The sequence below is a fragment of the Micromys minutus genome, assembly GCF_963924665.1.
Source record: "Micromys minutus genome assembly, chromosome: X".
NCBI classification, from domain to species: domain Eukaryota; kingdom Metazoa; phylum Chordata; class Mammalia; order Rodentia; family Muridae; genus Micromys; species Micromys minutus.
In genome coordinates, this window is record NC_137970.1 from 115,039,532 (window position 1) to 115,054,266 (window position 14,735).

General features: G+C 38.5%; 1 protein-coding gene across 1 annotated transcript in view; it reads right to left on the reverse strand.

Moving 5' to 3' along the window:
• The window catches only part of MCF2 (MCF.2 cell line derived transforming sequence), a gene marked incomplete at its 3' end in the record, with an annotated part of 96,061 nt that overhangs the window by 57,672 nt on the left and 23,654 nt on the right, over nucleotides 1–14,735 (reverse strand). The window lies entirely within an intron of this gene.

The following is a 14,735-nucleotide window of genomic DNA, read 5'->3' on the forward strand; positions in this document are numbered from 1 at the left end:
GCAACAGGCTGGGCGAATCCCTACAATAGCCACACCTAAAGCACAGGACTGAGAATGTGGAGCTAAGGACCCACCACCAAGTGTGACAGTGGCCTGCTCAAACCCGTCTTCCATGGTGAGGTAGCCCACAGGATTGTTTATATTCCTAACAGTGAGGACAATGAGTCAGGCTAAAACACACTGCTACCCTAAATCCTCGGTAACCCTCAGTGTATGTTTCTTGCCCCTGAACCACACTTGTTGCCCAAGGCCTCGGGAGACCACGATATAAACCCAGGTTTCACAGGATAGACACACACACACACACAAACCACCAATTATGGCTGTTGTAGTCTGAGGCATGCTATCTCCACTTCAGATTAATACATGCACATGTGCATAAAAAAAACCAAAACGAAAATTATGCATTCTTATCTTACAAGGAAGAATTTTTAAAGACAAAATCAGAGACAAGTCTGGGCTAGCCCAAAAAGCCAACTGGAGCTAAAATACTGTCCATCTACCCGAAACAAGGGGTGAAAACTACGTCACAGAAGCACATTTTAATTTCCATCCAGTGAAATGTCATTTTTGTCACTATGTGTTTACTCTGTACATTGAAATGAAAGATTGTCAGTCACTTTCACACCTGAGCTTATTAGCAATCAGTAAGTCAGGAACTGAAACAAAACAACTGAGTAACATACATGAGGAAGCGACATCACAAAGCCTATGAAACATGGAAGGGCCAAATTGGTTTGAAGGAAAAAGAGGCATTAATTGAATCCAAATGTCATCCTAACTTCAGTATTTTCCCAGCTTCTATGAGGGGAAAAGCTGGTGTACATAGGCAGTTGTTCTAGCTTTTATTTCTGTGATAAAATATTCTGTCCAAAACTGACTTGGGGTTTAGGGTTTACTTTAGTTCACAGTGTACCATGGGGTTCGGGAGAGACTCATAGCCAAAAGAACTTGAGGGAACTTGTCACATCCACAGTCAAGAGCAGATAAAAATGAACACGCAGGTTTTCTCAGCTCATTTCTTCCCTTATACAGGACCAGCCGCCTAAGGAATCATGGCTTCTACAGTGAGCATGCTCTCCCTACATTAGCAATCTTCCCTAGGCCTCACTGAGACTCTTCTGGAAGGATTATAGACTGTATCATGTTGACAGTTAAAGCCAATCATCCACAGCAGTAACAAAAATAATTGCTACACAAAGGAATTCCAAAGTAAAGGAATAAAATATACTATGCAAGATTTGCAATGAAGGGAAAAGCATCCCCAATATTAATATATTAAATGCCTACTCTATGCTAAAAATGTTTCGGGCCTATGGTTCTACTTTACCATAGTTCAGTGAAGGAGTTAAGTTGCCTTTTTTACAAATAGTGTTTAAGTATAACTTATAAAGCCTTGACTTGTGCTAACTCCGAGGCCTTAGTCATTAAACTACCCCACCTTTTGAGAATGCCTTGTCAAGAACTGGAGAGGAAACGGATTTTGGAGGAAAAAGATGTTGGAGAGGTAGGCAAGAACCACAGCAGGAGTGAGTTTGGTTTTTGTCTTTCCCCTTAGAAGTAAAAAAAAATCTCTAGGACATTTGAGTATCAGAGCACCATGGTCAGATATGCATTTTATTTTAATCTTTTTTCTTGTGCTAGAAATTGAACTTAGAGCTCTATCTGAGTGCTCCATTATGGAACTACATCCCGAGTCATGGCTTCTTGGAAAGGCATCATGAGCCTTGAAAAAGAACTGAATTCAGAAAGGAGTAGGAGCAGACCTGAGATGACTGAGAAGAACGGTACAGGAATTCAAGTCAAAGCCTGAAGCCGAGCAAAAGTAGAAGTCAGGGAAAACTCCACTGAGTAACATCATTAAAACAGGATTTAATGTACTTGATAAGAAAATACATTTATCAGTGCACTCTATCCCAAGATTTGAGATTTGAGTAAGGCAGATGGGAACAAATCAGAAGCATGTTATATGATGGAAGGCAAGATTCTGGTTCCTTTCTGTAGATACTGCATGTTGGAAGAGACCAAAGGATTTTCTCATGACATCGATAGCTGCCTGGAGGGAAAGGTCTAGTCTAGGAGTGCATCCATCAACCTCAAAAGGGAAGATTAAAGCAAAGCAAAGCAAAATGTAAAAATACGGCTCAAGTATACTTAATGTGAACCACAAGCAATCGAATAATGCTACAAAACAAAATTAGCCATGAGTTCATGAAAACTCCCTGTACCCCCTGGTCAGTTTAATTCAGCAGTTAAAAGTACTCTAAAAAGTCTATTTAAAAAATAACAACAGGGCTGGAGAGATGGCTCAGTGGTTAGGAGCCCTGGCTGCTCTTGCAGAGGTCCTGAGTTCGAATCCCAGCAACCACATGGTGGCTCACAACCATCTGTAATGGTATCTGATGTCCTCCTCTGGTGTGTCTGAAGATAGCTACAGTGTACTTATCACTAATAGATAGATAGATAGATAGATAGATAGATAGATAGATAGATAGATAGATAGATCTTTTTTAAAAAGTAACATTACCGAGATATAAGACCTAGATCTCAGGGCTGAAGAAATGTCTCGGCAGTGAGGAGCACTGGCTCATCTTTCCAGCACATAAGTCAGACAGCTCACAACCCTCAGAAAGCCCAGTCCCAGAGGAGCTGTTAACTTCTTTTGGCCACCTTAAGTACTGCATGTACTACATGCAAGTTGTGTACAGAAGTACATTCTGATAAATATCCATACACATAAAATGCAAACAAAAATCTCAAAAAATTTAAATACCCAGATGTTTGTGATATTAAGGAGAGGCTGATCTACATAGCAAGTTCCAGGCCAGCCACGGCTACATAGTGAGGAAGGAAGGAAGGAAGGGAGGGAGGGAGGGAGGGAGGGAAAGAGGGAGAGAGGGAGGGAGGATGGAGGGAAGAAGGGAGGGAGGGAGGTGGGCCCGCAAGCATGCCAGCAGGCAGGTACACATTCTAGAGAAATTGCTCAGTGATTAAGAGCACTGGCTGCTCTCCCACAGGACCCAAATTCAGTTCTCACAATCTGTATCACACACCTTACAACTATCTGTAATTCCAAATTCCAAGAAATTCAAAGCCCTCTAATGGCCTCTGAGTACACTTGTTCATGCACACACGCACACACACACACACACACACACACACACACACACACACACACCACAAACATACACAAATTAAGAGTATATAAAAATATTAAAAATGAAATAAACTGAAAACCTGGGTATTGTGCAAGAGCTGGGCTTGTTTCTCATGAGAAATCAAAGACTATATAGTGCTTGGGTTCATTTTCCCAATGTGACAACACTGATCAGTGTCCCGTTTTTGTTTGTTTGTTGTTTTTGTTTTGTTTTGTTTTTTGGATGCTTTCTAGTCCACCACAGTGCTCACCACTTCCAATTCCTGCTGTTCCTCAACATAAGTGAAGTGTGCTGGGCGGTGTTTGCTACTGCTTAGCTGAACTTTAACTAAACCCTGACTATGTCCCAGCTCCACTGTCTCCCTCACACGCAGCGTGGGCAATTTGATTTGTCACCCTCACATCACATCTCAGGTTTGTGGGGTGTACTATAAACCAATTCTCAGCTGGAAGACCAAAGAGGGGATGTTTCAGTCCTTCTTAAAAGGGGGAACAAAATATCTACAGGAGGAAATACAGAGACAAAATTTGGAGCAGAGACTGAAGGAAGGTCCATCCAGAGACTGCGGGGATCCATCCTATATAATGTCACCAAACCCAGACAATAATATGGATGCCAAGAAGTGCATGCTCACAGGTCCCTGATATAGCTGTCCTCTGAGAGGCTCTGCCAGAGCCTGAGAAATAGAGTCGGATGCTCTCAAACAACCACTGGACTGAGAATGGGGTCCCCAACGGAGGAGTTAGAAAAAGGACTGAAGGAGCTGAAGGGGTTTTCAACTCCACAGGAAGAACAATATCAATCAACCAGACCCCCCCCCCCCAGAGCTCCCAGAGACTAAACCACCTACCAAAAAATTCACATGGAGGGACCCTTGGTTTCAGCAACATATATAGCAGAGGATGGCCTTATCAGACAGACATCAATGAGAGGAGAGGCCCTTGGCCCTGTGAAGGCTCAGTGTAGGGGAATGCCAGGGTAGGGAGATGTGAGGGAGTGGGTGGTGGGAGCACTCTCATAGAGGCAGGGGAAGGGGGAAATTTATAGGGGGATTCCAGAGGGGAAACCAGGAAAGAAGATAACACTTGAAATGTAAGTAAAAAAAAATCCATTTAAAAAAATGAAAGAAAGAGAACAAAGGAGGAACAACACCTAAGCTTGACTTACATGTGTATGCATACATATGTATGTGTACATGCACATAAATACACATATGCACGCATATACACAAAAGAAATCCACATTAGGTTGGACCAGAGACTTAGGAATCTTCACTGACTAAAATATGGACCCTAACCACAGTAAGGCAATGTCACCTCACTAATTATAGCAAATGTGACATTTTAATGTAACAGAAGAGGAGGTGGAATAAAGACTAATTTTCTGGCTTTAAAACAAATCAATAAATAAACCAGTTCTCGTACCATCCCCATTATGCTTGTCCAATTTTCCCCTGTTGATAGAGTCTGGTTTTGCAGTCAGGTGAACTAAGCTTATGATTATTTTTTTGGTTTTGTACTCAATAAAATCTGTGTACAGACTCCTAATTGCTACTGTAAACAATTACTAAAGTTTACTGACTTAAAGTAACACAAATTCCTACTGTGCTTCTGGAGGTCAGAAGTTCAAGATGAGCATCACTGGACTAAAATAAAGGCATCACGAGGCTGTGTTCCTTCTAGGGGTTCTGGCTAAGAACCTATTGCCAGAACATTCAGTGTCTAGAGACAGTCCACCACCTCTGTGGTTTATGACCTTGCAGTGCTTTGACCTCTTCTTTTGTCATTGCATCTTTTCCGATGCCTTCTCTACTTCCCTTTGGTTTTGGTTTCGTTTTGTTTTTAAGACACTCTAGACTTTTACAACTATAAAAAAGAAGATACTCAGGATGGAAACCAAGGCATTTCACATGTCAGATAAGATCTCTACTACAGAGTTACACCCCAATTCGTCTCTTTGATCATGAAAATCCTTGTTGTGATACAAATCCTGCCTTGGAAATTTTGGATAATGTCCCAATCTCAAGAATCTTTTATTATCAAAGTTAGGGTCTCATGTATCCCAGGTTCCCTTTGAATTTTGTGCCTCAAATTTCTAATCCTTCTGCCTTTAACTCCATAATACAGGGATGTGCTACCACATCAAGTTCGAGTCACTCCTGGATGTAACTAGGTTGTTATGCATGCTACACAGGCAGTCTACCACCTGAAATGCAACCCTGGCCTCCTCAAGATTCTTCACCACATTATAAACTTCCTTTTACCATGTCGGGTAGCCTATTCATAGGTTTGGGGGTCAATGCATAGACACACAGAGATTGATTACACTCAGGTTCTCCAGTTGCTAAATGGAGACCGCAATAGAGCCTCATGCTAAGAAGTTAGCATAGTATTTTAGTAATGTTCACTGTCAGGCCTAAAGAGATGGCTCAGTGGTTAAGAACACTCTGACTGCTCTTCCAGAAGTCCTGAGTTCAATTCCCAGCAACCACATGGTGGCTCACAACATCTATAATGAGATCTGATGCCCTCTCATTGTGTATTTGAAAACAATGACAGTATACTCATATAAATAAAAATAAATCAATCTTTTTAAAAATAATGTTCACTGTGAATGCAAATCTCAGAATAAGCATTTGATAAACACCAAGACTCCTACCCTTGCACACTTAAGGCTTTGAGTCCTGAAAAAAAATTCCTTAAAATATATCTTCTTTATATGTACATTTTGTTTAGTTGCTCATTTGTTATGTGCTAAGAATTTATGGCGCTTTCCTTGCATGCATGAGGTCCTGAGTTAATTCCCCAGGATCATAAAACAACAAAAACATAGTCTGAACAAAAGGGGCTGTGAAAAGTATTTGTGTAAGGTTGTAGATTCATGTTTAACAAGACAATTTGAAAAGCACCTGCTCAGAGCTGATCAAGACTATAGGACTAAGATTAAAAATTCAGTGTACTTGATTTGTGCGTAAACACAGAAGATACAACTAATATGCCTGCCCTGAACTTCATGCTTCAATTTTATGAAGTAAATATAAATAACTGAAAAATGAGCTGTTAAGGAGCTACATAGATATTGCTCTCAAGCATCTACTAAGTTTGGGACTACTGAGTTAACATAATATCTTCAAAGATAACTTCAGAATCATTCAATAGTGAAAAGTACAGCAAGTGTAAATCTATAGGCAAAAAAGGAATGTCTCATGTTTTCATGGTGCAGTTTCTTTTAAATATATGTCTTTGACATTTCTCTCCTTCCACACTATATTGAAAAAAATCCTAAGAAGAACTTCACTTTCTTAATCCCCAGGAATTATTTTGTACTGGAAAGGCATTTGGAATCAGTGTTTAGAATAGTAAGTAGAGACAATGCTTCTCAAATGAAGGGAGGAGTAATTGAAAAAAAATGGCCCCTCAGAGGAATTGAGTCAGCCATCTAAAATTAGGTTTATTTATTTATTTAATGTTTTGTTTAATATTTAATACTTTAGTGTATGTGTGTGCACACACACACACATGTGCACCCATGTGCATGCTAATCTATGTGTAAGAGACCAAAGGGACTGAAAGAGAAACCCCTGGAACTGGAGTTACAGATGGTTGTGAGCCTCCATATGAATGCTGGGAAGTGAACTCAGGTCGTGCTGGGTATAGTGGCTCAGCACGTAATGCTACCATTCTAGGCCAGCTAGAGCTACTTACTAATACTCTATCAAAAACAATGGAGTACTACTCAGCTATTAGAGACAATGGCTTTATGAAATTCTTAAGAAAATGGATGCATCTAGAGAATATCATCCTGAGTGAGGTAACCCAGTCACAAAAGCACACACATGGTATACACTCACTGGTAATTGGATACTAGACCCAGAAAGCTCTAAATACTCAAGAAACAACTCATAGACCATATGAAGCTCAAAAAAGAAGAAAGGCCAAAAAGTGGAAGCCTCAGTTCTTAGAAAAAATAAATAAATGTACAGCACCCTCTCAGAGTGGAATACACCTAGACCTTAAATCATTAATAATTCAAGAGCTAAGAATATATAGTCTTGTGACAATTCTTGGTATTTAAAAATCATTATGTTTAATCTTTACACACCAAGAAAACTTTGACTATTTCCATGTTACGTTTTGTTTTACATGTACTTTATGCTCATTGTAACTAGTAAGTTTTCAATGCATACTATCAAACCTTTAAAAAAAATCAAGTACTGACAAAAATATATTCATATAGTTTTATGCAAAAATGCTTTAAAAATCTGCACATTTATCTCTGTTTTTTTTAAATAAAGTTGTTAAAAAAAAAACAACCAGTTGCTCTAAGAGTCTAGATTTTGCTGTGGTTTCTCCTTGATGGTTAATTGATTGGTTGGTTTCTTTTTATACAAGGCTTTCCTGTGTCACTCCTACCTAACCTAGAACTTGCAGTATAAACCAAGGAGACCTCAAATTCACAGAGGTCATTGCTTATCTCTGCCAATTGAGTACTGGGATTAAAGGTGTACAATACCATGTCCAGGAAAATCCATATTTTTAAAGAAGTGAAACAAATGATAGTTTTCACAAAGTAAATCTGTTGGTTATGACTATTGAATGAAAATTTTTATATATCTGAACATGGAGCAACATAAATAATATGTATCATATGTAATATTATTATATCTATATATAATATAGATGTGTTAATTATGTATTAATTGATATAATCAATTAATATACTGATATACATGTCACTATAGATATAATATATAATGATAGTATATAATATATATTTTGTTACTGTATATATACTACTGTAATACAGTTCTTTATATATATATGTGTATATATATATATATATATATATGTGTGTATGTATGTATGTATATGTATGTGTGTGTGTGTGTATATATTCCCAATACCAGCACTTGGGAGAAAGAGACAGGCAGGTGAATCTCTGAATTTGAGGTCAGTCTGATCTACACAGGAAGCTCCAGGACAACCAGAATGCCCCTGTCTCAAAGAACAAACAAAAATAGTATTATAATATGATATAATATAATATTATATATGATACATGCTATATATTATATGGCATAATATATAATATTATATATTACACATACTATTTATTATATGATTATATCATATCTCTTTTGTGCTTGATATGGAAATCTAGGTGGAGAAAATTGACTACTGAGTTATGATGGTTCAGTTTAGGAATACAACATTTCCAAACGCTTTAAGAGTATGTAATCTGTATGGTTATATAAACATGAAAAGGCACAATTTCTACTTTCTCCAAAATTAAAGTCTACATTCTAAATCCATACATTCTTTTGAAAAACTTGCCAAAACAACTAAGAGAAGTAGTCCTAGGTCAGCCTTACTTTGTTTCTTCTTTAAAAAAAAAAAAAAAAGAAAGAAAGAAAAAGAAAAAGAAAGAAAAAGCTGTTTGAGAAGACTTTGCACCTGGTTAGAGTTTCTTACAGACATTTTTATCTTTTGTGGTTCCAAAACCACAAAAACTTGTGACTTTATTAATTAAATGCACATATCTGTAAGAGGAACATGTTGCCCACTGCCACTGTGTCTAATCACTGTTAAAAGCCCCAACACAGCACTCTGCCAAAACATTTCCTTGTTCTTCAAAAAAAAAAAAAAAATGGACAGAAAACATATTCTCTACTATCTGTCCGTCCTAGAGAACAGATTTTCTTGTCTTGACTCACACCAACCTCAGAAGTGCCCAGGAACATGGTCCTTCAGTGAGGCATAAGCTTATCTACTACTACATCCCTAAAAGTAAAGTTATTAAATATGCCTCTGTGTGGCACTTTTAGGGAGGCAATTCGCTCATCCTATGAAATTGTTAACTATTTCTTCTTCTTTGTCTTTAATCATATGGGCATTTTGCCTGCACGAATGTCTGCGTGCCAAGTTCATGCCTGTTGTCGGCAGAGGATAGAAGAGGGCATAGGATTCTGCAGACCTGGCATTACAAACAGTTTTAAGGTGCCCTGTAGGTGCTGGAAACCAAACCCAGGTATATTCTGGAAGAGCAGCCAGTGGTCTTAACCATTGAGCCATATCTCCAGCCTCTCTAGTTGTTTCTTTGGAAATGCTCAAAATGTGCTACATAACAAAGTATTGCTTAATTATTATTTTTTAAAAAGCCGTTTCTATCCTTACAACATTTGTTTTTTAACCTTTCATGAAAAGAAAGACAATAATATTTAGGACCCTGAAAAGCTTTACCTGCAACCTAGGCTTGTTATGCATACTGTTCCACTTGGCCTTCCCACTCCTGGATGCCAGATGGACAAAGGGAAGCCTGGCGGGTACACAGTGGTGCTAAGGTCCATAGAGATCAGAAAGAGCTTCTGATGGACACTTAACCTTTCATACACATACAGATAATCTCTTTGCAATTGAGAAATGAAATCATGTGACTCTACAAAATGGGACCAGCAACAATTTTTGAAGTTATGAAAAACAATTTAGCATTATGTAGCCCACAGAATGAAAACTGACATAATCTAATATCAAGACTGAAAGTGACGTTATGGGAAAAACCCCATGCCCTAGAGCTACAGAGAAGGGTTTACTATGGTAAGAGCCACTTCAGTTACATCCCCCACCCTACGCTCATACCCACTCTTCAAGAGTACAGAACATAGGAGCTTCTCCAAGTGTTGCCAAGTAACTTGCGAAGAGCCCTAGGGAACAGGACGGTCCCAAGCAATATCCTTTCCTTGTGCTTTGTTTTTTAAATCACATGTATCACTTCTAATCCCCTCCTCGAAGCTCAGCCAATCATTCAATTTCCACCAGACAATCAGTTTAATCCTCTCTTGAGATTTCACATTCTACTAGACATCTTGTTTGCTCTACCATAACCAGAACCAGGCCAAATGCAAACACCCTTCCCAATTAAGCCATCTTGTCACTAACTGGGGGGGTTCAAATTTTTCACTCTAGTCAAGCAAAGCCAACTTTCTTACCGCTGTAGCTCTAGGCCTCACAATCAATCCGATCAATTGCATTTTAAGAAACCTGTTCCTAGGGATCCACCTAAAGTAATTCATTTGACAGAAATAAAATTCATGGGAAAATCAGAGAAACGTCACAAAAACACATGTAGTGACTGAGGTGCAAACAAACACATCTTCCATGGAAAACCTTCCCCACTTCCAGCTTGAAGTTCTCTACCTCTCTCCTTCAGCAAGAGTGCCTTTGGCCAGTAGTCACTACATATTTACCATTGACACTGCTGTAATAGGTAGCATAGTGAAGCTCCACCTACTCTATTGACACCCGTGTGCTGTGTCTGTGTGTATGTTAGAGCATGTGTGCATAATACTAAGCTGAGAATTGAAAACTGTTCGTACAGAAAAGAATTTTACAAACTTTCCAAAAGGAGAAGTAAGGCACCTTTGATAATAAAACTGGTAATGTCATTTTCATACAATATTGTAAAAATACATACACAGACATTTTACATGCATCATAAATTGTCAAATATCTGAAGCTACTATCATAATATAAAATCATGTGTAGGGATGTATACAAAAAAACAAGTATAATTTTAAAAGACCATTCTAGGCTAAAATTCTTATTAGAAAGAAAAATTATTCAATTACTGGCGTTCACTGCCACTCAGCAACGATGCAGTTCTTTACTTCCCTTGTCCTGACTTGGAGTTTCATTTAATTGAGCATTTTCTATAATTAATTTTGGCTTTTTATTTTTGTATATGTTGCCTAAATAGATGAGCAGGCAAGTGTGTATCTTAAGCCATTGCAACAATAACATTGTTTTTGCTTGTTTGTTTAAGGTGACATTTAATAACTTGTGAGTGACCAGTTTGTTAGTATATTAGCTAGAGTTATTTCAGTGCTTCTCTAAGACAAATTGAAAGATCGTGTTAGAAATTTTATGAGTAATTTTGAATATGAATATATATGTGAATGAATGAATGAATGAATGAATGAATGAATGAATGAATGAATGAAGAAAATGTAGGTAGGAAAGTTTCTGGAAAGTAACTGAAGGAGGGACTTAAAAATTTTAGCTTATGTTGGCAAACAAGTCACTTTTCTGTTCCTTAAAACAGCTGTCTATAGGCTAGAGTTTTGCCCCTTGAAATTTCCTATCATTACAGATGTTTAAATGTCTCCACTTTAAAAGTGACAGCTAAGCAGAGCTGTCTTTTAAGTCCTGATGAAATCACCTCTAAACCCTTGTCCAAAAAAAGCACAAATCCTTTTGTTAGATATTCTTTAAACTGGCGATTTAAAGCTATGCAGGCAAACAATTCCAAATTGCTAATACACTCTTTAAACAAATAATATGACCAACAATATTCTCTGATAAACTTGATGACATTGAGATTTTTCAATGTCTACCTCCTCTACTTCCTTAAATTACCCTAGGCCAGTATCCCAGTAATCACATCAATGCAATTCACGAAAATCCAAGACTCCATTCTCCCCGTCCTCAAAAGCCCGGCTCAGCAGTCTGTGCCGTAGCACCACGCTGCAGTATCCCTGCACTTGAACTTGGGAATAGGCTTTCCAGGACTGCAGGCAGAGCCCTTACCGCATTCCTTCTGAACCTCATCTTGCCTCTCGGGGGATTTGCTTCTGCCATCTCGCCTATACACAATTACACTCTTCTTTTCCGATTGTCAACGCACCATTGATGAAATATGAGCTGCTTCTTGGGTGGTATTTAAAACCAGCAGCCAAAAATCTCTATCAAACAAAGCTACGGCTGCTTCCATTACCACCGCGGCAGAGCTGCAAAAAAAATCCACTATCCCTGATTAGTCAGCTGACAGATTCTTCCCTGCTGCTCATTGTAATTCAGAGGTAACACAGTCCCCTAACTACTTAGCCTGATTGAACCTCGTGGATTCGCTTGGGCTGGACTATTCAAGAAGATCAGGCATGTCCTAAGAGTGGAGGGAGAGAGAAAAAACCCACTCTCCTCCTTAGGAACTGTCTAGATGGGACTGGCTTGCCTCTGCGTAGTTAGATTTTTTTAAGGTGGAATGCTAAGATTCTTTGTGAAGGTAGTACTCACTGATACCTCGTCTTCTTGTCCTGACCTGGCAGACTTAAACTTCGGTACTGTATTATTTTACTATGTTCTTTTCTGGATTTAAGCACTGAAAAATGTTACAGTTTGTGACGCTGAATCCTGCTAATAATCCAGGATGAACAGACTAGGCATGCAAACTTTTTAAGATGGAGAAGGTTGTCCCTCAAACTAACCTTCCCCAAAATAGCTATAAGGAGAGCATTTTGAATGTTCTTACCACAAAGAAATGATAAATGTTTAAATGTGATAGTCACATCATTACACAGTGTACATGTGTGTGAAAGCAACACATTTTGCCCTATTGGTACGTATAAATTTTTTGTTTTTGTTTTGGTTTTTGGTTTTTAGTTTTTAGTTTTGGGGAACTTTTTTTTTTGAGAATAGATTTCTCAATGTATCCCTGGCTATTGGAATTCTCTGTATAAGAGGCTGAGCACAAACCGAGATCTGTCTTCCTCTGCCTCCTATGTGCTAGAACTAAAGGTGTGAACCACCAGACATGGCCATAATTATTTTTTTATTATTTATTTCATTTTATGCACCTATGTGAGCCTGAGTATAACTCTGTGTACCACAGAAGTTAGGAGAGAGGTCAAATCCACTGAAACTGGAGTTAGAGATGTTTGTCAGCTGCTACATGAGTTCTGGGAACTGAACCTGCTGGGTTCTCTGAAAGAGCAGCCAATGTCCTTAATTGCTGAATCATCTCTTCAGCCAGATCCGTACAATTATTATGTGTTGGTCAGCAGTAATTACAAATGTCTTCTCTCATTAATTATGAAGCCTAAGCTCATTTATTTGGGAAGCTGTGAGCTAAGGTCTTCAATCAAACTATGTCATGATCTCACTGCAAACAACAGACTACTTGAGGTTGTAAGGCAGTGGGAGCATAAATGTAGCTCTAGGTTCTGTCTCTAGGAGTAGAAAAAAAATGTCAAGTGTTAAGGTAATAATAGACCACAAACAGTCCATGTTACACAGTGGTTACGTTTACCAGGAGTTCTTACTGAATGAGAAATTTACTTCATGAGATCAGATTCAATATCACAGTTTTTTAAACAAATAGATTTAGATTTTTCTTCATACAGAATGTTCTGATCACAGTTCAATATTTATCTTCATCTCATCGGTAGTGATCTTTACTTCAAACATGTCCAGTACCAGCCACTGATGGTTGAGATGCAATTAATGTGTATGATACCAGCACCCATGGCAGGTCACAATCACTTACTCCATTTCCAAGGGAACCAACATCTTCTTCTGAATTCCTTGAACAGCAACACTCATATATGCATATACCCATATGTAAACATACATACATATACACTTTAAAATGAAATAAATCTTTTAAAAGAAACAAGATAAAAATACTAAAAAGAAACATCTAGTCAGCTGGGTTGTCTAGCCAGTCAGGGTTCTCTAGAGTCACAAAAATGTATGGAATGTCTTTCTATATTGAGGGAATTTATTATGATGACTTACAGCCTGTAGTCCAACTAATCCAACAATGGTCAGCTGTGAATTGGAAGTCTAAGAATCTAGTAGTCGCTCAGTCCCACAAGGCTAGTTATTTGAGCTGGTCTTCTGTAGAAGTAGGTTCCAACAGATGTGCTAGCAAGTAAATGCAAGTATGCAGCACCATGCCTAATTTACGTAGTGCTGGGAATGAAACCCAGGGCTTTATAGGCGAGCACTCAATTCCCAGAGCTACAGTCAGTGCTAGTATTTTCCTTTAGTAACTTCTTTGACTTCTGTAGCATCTTCTTTTCACTCTCTGATGGTTACTGATAAATGTCAAGCGGACAAAACCTCAAATTCTTGGGTGATGGGCCTCTGGATGTGTCTGTGGCAAGTCATTTTAATTATGTTTATTGAGGTGGGAAGAGCCACTGGGGGGACCAATCCCAAGGCAGGAATCCTGGATTCATGACAGTAGAGAAATAAGCTATGAGCTACCGTGAACACATTCATTTCTTCATTCTTCTGGCTGAGGATATAATGTGAATCAGTGGCTTCGAGTCCCTGCCACTGTGACTTCGGTACCATGATAGACTAGATAGCAGCTAGAATCAGCAGCTTTCCCCGTTCTGCTGCTTTCCCCAAAAGTCTGATCATAGCAACAGAAAAGAAAATGAAGATGTACTGTTTATGTTAAATACCTGTTATAAATAATAATAGGAAACCACTACTAAACGGCCCCCAGATACGGGAATAATTCCTGAAGAATATGAAACAGACAGCCTTATTCATTTTGTTGTTATATCTGGCTCCAAGTATTATCAACAAATAATATAGCCAAAAAGTACTGACTCAGAACTTCAATAACCTTGGCATTTCTGTCGTGTCTTTGCTCTAGTGGGAGTGGCCTTAATCAGCTATCACCATTTTCTAAAAGGTCCCATAAAATGTATGCCGTCCTCTGAAAGTTGTACAGAACATTACACAATCTTTGCTTACTTAGAAACCGAACCATCAGTTACTCATTTGTTCC